The sequence below is a fragment of the Elephantulus edwardii genome, unplaced genomic scaffold (assembly GCF_000299155.1).
Source record: "Elephantulus edwardii isolate Elephantulus edwardi_28Jun2011 unplaced genomic scaffold, EleEdw1.0 scaffold00178, whole genome shotgun sequence".
In the NCBI taxonomy this organism is placed as follows: Eukaryota; Metazoa; Chordata; class Mammalia; order Macroscelidea; family Macroscelididae; genus Elephantulus; species Elephantulus edwardii.
This window is the reverse complement of record NW_006399928.1, coordinates 2,370,279-2,378,097: the sequence shown is the minus strand read 5'-3', so window position 1 is coordinate 2,378,097 and position 7,819 is coordinate 2,370,279. Positions and strand designations below refer to the sequence as shown.

The 7,819-nt window shown below is 39.4% G+C and overlaps 1 pseudogene; it reads left to right on the top strand.

Moving 5' to 3' along the window:
- The window catches only part of LOC102871135, a 5,127-nt pseudogene extending 4,611 nt beyond the window's left edge, over positions 1 to 516 (top strand).
- Positions 517 to 7,819: the final 7,303 nt, after the last annotated feature.

Sequence of the window (7,819 nt, the reverse complement as noted above, 5' to 3'; positions counted from 1 at the left end):
TCCTGACTCTGATGCACACCGAGCAGGACTTCAAGAAGGGGACCAAGTCCTAGCTGTGAATGATGTAGATTTCCAAGATATTGAACACAGCAAGGTGAGCATAACATGTGATGAGGCAAGTAGCCATTCCAGGTAAGACAGACCGGGAAGGATAAGTTCTAAACCATAACTTGATGTGCACTGTTAGTGACTTGGAAAGTTGGAGTGGCAAGTTACTTTACCCTGGTTATGGTTCTATCCTGAGACATATCTATATAAGCAACTGTGTTCCTTCCAGGCTGTTGAAATCCTGAAGACAGCCCGTGAAATCAGCATGCGTGTGCGTTTTTTTCCCTACAGTAAGTGAAACATTTTTATTTACCTAGCAAGGCCCTGTGTAGGTAGACACTGTATAGCAATTACTAGAGGCACCAAATAATGATAATGGGGAATTGGAATCTGAGGCCTAAAAATCATCTGCGCTTTTCTTTTTTTCCTCTAGACTATCATCGCCAGAAGGAGAGGACTGTGCACTAGAGTGCTGAAGCCACAACCTTCCATGTAAAATCTACCTGAGCATGCTGTCTAGATCCCAAGGAAGTGACTTAAAAAACTATTCTCAGCCCTTTCTAGCACAGTGAAGTGAAGGGGTAAGGAGACAGGCCCTGAATTATGCCAGCTAGCCAGCTATATTACCCAAACTATTATCCTTTTTGCTAACCTAGTTTTCCGGGTGAAAAACATCCGGAAGAGGATGTTTTGATAGTCTATCATGTGTGAACCCTGATTTTAAAAAAAAAAGTTTATTGAATATCATGAGCTAGGTGCTTAGAAATAAACCATATTTTTTAATAGAGTATACTAATTAGTTTGAAAAAGAAAAAAGGTCTTCCATCTAATCTTACTTGCCATCTCATCCTTGTACTATGAGTGGTCTCATACACTTCAGAGACAACAGTGGGATCCTATTTTCCTCCCTACCACTTATACTGTCCCTAAACAAGGAAATAGAATGCTGAGGAAATATTGGTGTGACTTTTGAATGATACTGAGTATAAAATACTGTTGAGGGGGTGGGAGGAAGGAATCTCACCCAAGGAGGGGAGCCTCTAGATAGAATAGGGCAACTTTAATCCTGCTTCTCAACTATCTGTCTTGCCAGAACTTTATGGAAGTCCAGGGACTAAACAAATGGCATAGAGTCATGGGTACTGGAGAAAATATTGTCTCTTACCACATGGGGGAAATATTATAACTCTGTCTTCTGCTTTCCTAGATTCTTGGAACAATAAACTAACAGAGAGGCTTTGATGCATTTCTTTTTCAGGGTGTGAGAAATTAGTTTCCAGGTTTCAACTAAGTGATTGAGAATTATTTCTTGATTGCTGACTTTTCCCTTTTTCTTTACCCTATCTCCAAATAACTGGCCTTTAGTTAACAGTCCAGTGTTAGGCTACATTTTATGCCCTCTCCATTGGCATGTTCAGAATAACCATTTAGAATGGAAAGTCTTCTAATGAAAATATGCCATAAAAGATATTTCTAGAATGAAACTCCAAATTTTAATACTATTTTTCCATATTCTGCCATTTAGGCCTGTGTTTGTTATCCAAATTTGCCAGTCAACTTGAAGAGGGGTGGTAAAGGAAATTAGAAAGATCGGCGGGGATCTGGAGAGACAGGTTAATGGTGAGCATATTTCAATAGTGATTAATTTTATAAAACATAATGGGAATGATTATATGAAACACAATATGAATGAAGGATAGTATGAAACAATGTATATGAACTTTGTAAGCAAATCGTATAAAATAAGATTTATTTTAAAAAGGGCACTATTCAGAGATTATATGCATCAGACATTTAAAAAATACAATGGGGCTTAAATATGTATTTACAGACTCTTCTCTTAGAGAGTGATTCTGTTAATATGAAGTGGGACTTGGAAATCAGAATTTTAAAATAAGCACCCAAATTGGGTCTTTATATAAGTATAGTTCTAAACAGTAGTAGCATCTTTATGAGGAATATATTTCGCTTTCTATAAAATCCACCTCAAGCTCTACCAAGGCACCTCTCCTAAAGATTTAATGCAACTTTAAAAGAGCAGCAGCTCTTATGGGCAGGACTAGAGGCAATTAACTTAGCTATCTCTCTACTTTCTGGGAAATCCTCTCCCATTCTATGCTTCTATTTGCTCTGCTGTCCTGCCATGGCCATCTGAGAAAGGAAAATAGAGGTTTAGATGCTTCACAGACATACTGGCTGAACTTACTGAATTTTGAGATCTGAGATGCTCCCTGTGGTTGGGTTCTAAAACTCATCTAAGTGTAGTAAGAATGATTCATTAATTCCAGCCTGATATTTTGGACAAAAGAGACAAAAACCTGTCCTAAATTGGTCTCACTGTGAGATGATTGTGTGTGGGGTCACCAGCATGATCTAGTTGCATCATGGATGTTTAGGTGCATCATGGAGCAGGTGCAAGCAATAATAGAGATGAAAGGAACAATGATTTATGGAGGAAGTGGATAAAAAAGCAAGGGATAGCAAATTGCATTAACCTTTGAGGTGTTATAACTCTTACAGAACTGTATACTCTATAGGTAGATGTCCTTTTTTTCCCCTTTTATTCCTTCACTGTTGCACATTTTCCTCCATTCCCCATCTCCTAGTCCACTTTCAAATGCACCTCTTGTTCTAGATTGTTGTTATTTAGCAGTCAGAAAGGTAAAGTGGAATTATCTGCAGCTGTAAAAAGCTGCCACCTAATAGCTGTGACGTGCAATCAAGAAAACAAAGTACTTTGGTTGTTTTTTTCTCTCCTAACCCATTAAAATGCATTGCCATTGAGTGGATTCTAACCCTACAATCCTATAACTGATAATGATGATTTTATATGCTAATCCAAAGGCCACACCTCTCTTGAAATAGGAATTCACCAGCAGCTCTTCAAGAGAAAGATAGGCAGTCTCCTATGCAACATACAGCTTTGGAAAACCATTGATCAGTCAGTCATTAATAATTTTCAGCTAGACACTAATAGTTTAGGTTTAAGATATATATACTTTTTTTTTTTTTGGTTTAAGATATTTTTTAAGCCTAGGAATTGGAAGAAAGTTACTAAGTGGCCAAGTGTTAAAACCACTAACTTGAGAGTAGCAGAGAAGAAGTGGTATTGAAAAGCCTAAATATAATACATCAAATTAGGAAGAGAGACATGTTAAGATATTGAAAGAAACAATGGCTTACAGCGTTGACCTGCACTGAGTTACTAGAGGGTTACATTTGAACTTCAGCTACAGAAGTGCATGTTAAGGAATGTAATAAATTGAGGTGACTATAAACCTTCATTTCCAAGGGAAACTTTTAGAACACAGAAGAGGAATTCTCATCTTACGATTTCTTTTACTTAAAAGCAAACCAGGAAGCTCCTTCAACCCAGAAAAAAGTTTGGATTGACTGTTAGCTCATCAAAGGAAGTGTTCTTTCTACACTCCTTATCCCAGCAAAACTTGAGAAAAGAAGACTTTTTCTTTCATTGCATAGTGATGAATTACTTTTGAGAGAAAGGGCAATGGCCACATGCTGGTATAGATGTTGGGAGTGGGTGGTGAATGCTAAAGGGGGGGGGGGAAGGTCAGGTTCAAGAGCTGGATAAATTCTGGGCCTTTGGAATGCATGATAAACAAACCTTACCTCTACTGCAGGACAGGACAAACCAAAATTATCTTAGCATAATAAAAATGAGTATTTTTCACACAACCAATTTTGGTAATTATTTGAATAAACATGTTGAGGTCTGGATTTTTCTCCCTCTTCTGCAGAGACTTTTCTAAACAGATTAAAAATTATGAAAGGGAGCAAATAGCAGGAAGACTTCTCTGACCTAGTGTTGGATAGATCATTCTGAGGTATAATGATACTTCTCTAGGACCAGGAGCCTGGAAGTTTGAACTTATGGATTGTCCTATGATTCTAGTCTTAAGTATTTTTTTGTTTCAGCAGATGGTGAATAAAGGTTGAGGTGTAAGGTTGATGATATGGGAATTAATATTGTTTTATCTTCCAAAGTACATGGTCTTAAACTGTCCTAAACCTAAAAAAGTGAGTCAATCTTAAGGATTAAGGTCACGAAGGAAAAATGAAACCACTCAAACAGTTTATTACAGATAAAAATACTAGTTAAATTACTTGGTAAAATAAGAATTCTTTAAGATTGCAGTGCAATTTCTTAACACTAGGCCACCAGAGCTCAAAATATAGATTTTTAAAAATTAGCATTTTAGGGAGCTTTGGTGGCTTAGTGGTAAGGAGTTGTACTGCCAACACAAAAGTATGCAGTTTAGGTCCACCTGAAAGATGAGCAATCTCCTCCCATGCAGTTTACTACCTCTAAAAACCCACTAGGGTTAGCTATGGATCTGTTCCTACTCAGTGGTACACAGCAACAACAAAAGTAAAATATAGATTAGTAAGATAAATGTATATACAGCATGTAATTGTGGAAACAATTATATATTAGTTCGTAAGCTGAGAAATCCCATTACAGCCATCCAGAGTCTCAGTTGGAAAGTTCCAGGATTTGAGTCCACTCCACCAGTGAGACTTCAACATGACTCAAAGGAACCTCCCACTTTATAGCTTGAAACAACAACTTTATCAGATTGTTCTATGCTTATATGCAATGGGAACTTTCCAGAAGAAACAGGGTGTTTTCTCCAATAAACTGGCTAGTTGCCTCAGATAAGTAAAACTGCTCTTACCCTGGTCTAGTCATCTCCTTAGTTTTATATTGTATCACTGTAAAGTCATATGGACAGATATAAGTCCCAGCAGGATTACTGAACAAGCAATCTTAATTTCCCTGTCAATAATACTTGTTCTGTTACTCCTCTCCATCCCCAGTACAAAATACCCTTAACCAGAAATGGAGAAATTCCCTGAGGAGGTTGCTCCAGCTCAGCTTAGCAAAACCTTAAATAGATAATTTTTGAGAAAGTGGATCCCTCATTAAATCGTCAAGAAAACGAGACAAAAATGTACTCTAAATTGTTCATGATGGGCTTATCTGGTAAATACTGTCAAAGGTGTCGTACAAGAAGTGGATGATGATCCATATTTTGATTATGATTGAGATGGTTAGACCAACTATCAACCTGGGCACCACCCTTCCTCCAGGATATTTTATGATGCTCCCCCAATTCTCTAAACTCTCCCAAAGAGGAGATTTATTCCCTAGATGGCTCAATCTTATTCTGTGCCACCACACATCCTGATCACCAGTGTCCAGCCTAAACCCCCACTTCTTTGTTCTCCCATGAATATGAGTTTGAATCTGAGCAAGGCAAACTGGTATTCTAGGCTCTCCATGGTTCCCAGGCAGAAGCCTGAGGGCTCAAAGGCTTTCAGTAAGACTTGTGAAGATGAAGGCTTACATCACTCCTTTAAAGATCTGAATGGCTTATAGTTCTCAGACCTCACACTGCAATTATAACTAACTGTTGCATTGAACCCTGTCTTCCAGTGTGTGAATAACTGCTGTAATCCATCAGGGCCTACATCACACTTGTTCCTCCAGCTGCACTGGGGGAGAGTGCCTGTCATGGTCTAAAGGGGAAAGTTGAAAACCCTAGAAGCTATGTCAGCAAGGGGAAACTGCGACCATGTAGCACATGTTATTATTCTTAGTACTATCAAGTCAACTGTGACTCATAGCGACCGTGTTCACCATAGCTCTAAACCTTGTCCTGACATGAGCCAATCTCACTCCTTCCATCACACCTACCCTCATAATCCCAGCTATTAATCCATCTTATCTTGGTTCTTCCTTTCATATGCTGTCCCTCCACCCTTTCCAGCATGATGTCTTTCTCCAAAGACTAGTCTCTCCTGACAAAATGTGACATCACCTAGGTTGCTTAAAAGAAAAGCAGCTGCACTCTGTTGGGTCACCTTTCTTTGGAATGGAAATATGGATCTCTTGCAGTCAGTTGGCCTAGAGATTGTCCTCCAGATTTCTTGGCACAATTGGCGAGTGCATCCTGGGCAGTGTCTGTTTGTTGCAATATGTCAATTGGTATACCGTCAATTCCTGATATTTTGCTTTTTGCCAATTCTTTCAGAGCAGCTTGAGCTTCTTCCTTCATTACCATAGACTGTTGTGTATACGTTGTTTCATAAAATTCTTCTGTGTCAGCCAAATCCTTGTAGTATTGTGACTCTATTTTCCTTCCATCTTCTTTTAATGCTTCCTGGATCATTTAATATTATGTTCAAAACTCTTCTCCAGCACCACAATTAGAAGGCATCAATTCTTTTTCTGTCATCCTTAGTTATTACCCAACTCTCTGAAGCATAAAAAGTAATTGCAAAGACTATGGCCTGGATTAGGTGCACCTTAGTCTCTAGAATGACATCGTCGCTTTTCAGCACCCTGGAGTGGTCCCTGACAGATTTTCCCAGTACAATTTGTCTTTTGATTTCGGGACTGCTAGTGTTAAGATTGTGGAGCTAAGCAAGCTGTAATTGTTAACAACCTCAATCTCTTCTCCATCTATCGTGGTGCTGCTAATTGGCCCAGTGGTGAGAATCTTGTCTTTTTTATGTTTAGCTTCAATCCATATTGCAGACTACAGTCCTTGACCTTCTGCAGCAAACGCTTCAGGTCTTCAGTTTCAGCAAGCAATGTTATGTCATCTGCATAATGTAGGTTGTTGATGAGTCTTCTCCAATCTTGACACCACGTTCCTCCTCATAAAGAAAGCCCTTCCACTAGCTATTAGAGCGATGTAAATCAAAACAAAAATGAACTGTCACCTCTCCCCAGGAACAATAGCAAAGTTCAACAGGACAGCAAAGAAAAAAATTCTAACAAGAATTCAAAGAGATTGTAACTGTCATACACTGCTGGTAGGAATGTAAAATGGATATATGCGCAGACAGCAGTCCAGTGTGGACAAACCTGAATCACAAGGGAATTCAAAATGCCTGGAGCCAAAATGCCTGGCAACTGTTCTGAACAGTGGTGGGGAAATTTTATGAGCAAATGGGCCTTTCTGAAGGAGAAAAGTCTTTGGTGAATCAGAAAAGGAGTCTGAGAGGGCAGAGGCAGAAGTCAGGAGAATAGGGACAGGCAGAAGTCATAAGAATAAGGGCAAAGTTCTCAATGGGAAGAGCCACCAGATAACTCCCAGCAAGGACTCTTCCAGAATAGACTGGAAGAATGAGGAGTTCAGGGAATGTGGACAGTACTGACGACCAGACATAAACACAAAATGGATGGAAACAGACAACAGAAGTCTGTCCCCTCAGTCCATGCACGAGTCCCCTTGGTTGTGCTCCTTGTAGGATAAAAGTGTGTCTTAGCAATAGGCGTACCTGTATCAAGCCTAGGCCTGGTCGGGGTCCCTAGAGGATCCCCCAAATCGCCACTTGGCTGTATGACAACACCATCGAACCATGAATGGAAACCCAATCAAACTCCGTGGCTTCAGAGTAGCATCAGCCGTGGAACTCTTCACAAGCACTCAAACCATTCAGTCAGCAAGAATACATACAAAATGGGAGAAGAGGAGAGAAATGGGACCATTTTCATTACATTACTGTTTGATGTCTCGACACCATGTAGGCCTAATGTTAGATGAATCTTGGCTGAAAGCAGAGAGTACAAGAGGAGTATCTGTCTGTTTTTCATTGACTATGCGAAGGTATTTGACTGTATGGTTCACAACAAATTGTGGCTAACCTTGAAAAGAATGGGAATCCCAGAACACTTAATTGTGCTTATATGAAATCTGTACTTGAACCAGGAGGCACTAGTCAGAACAGAGGAAGGAAA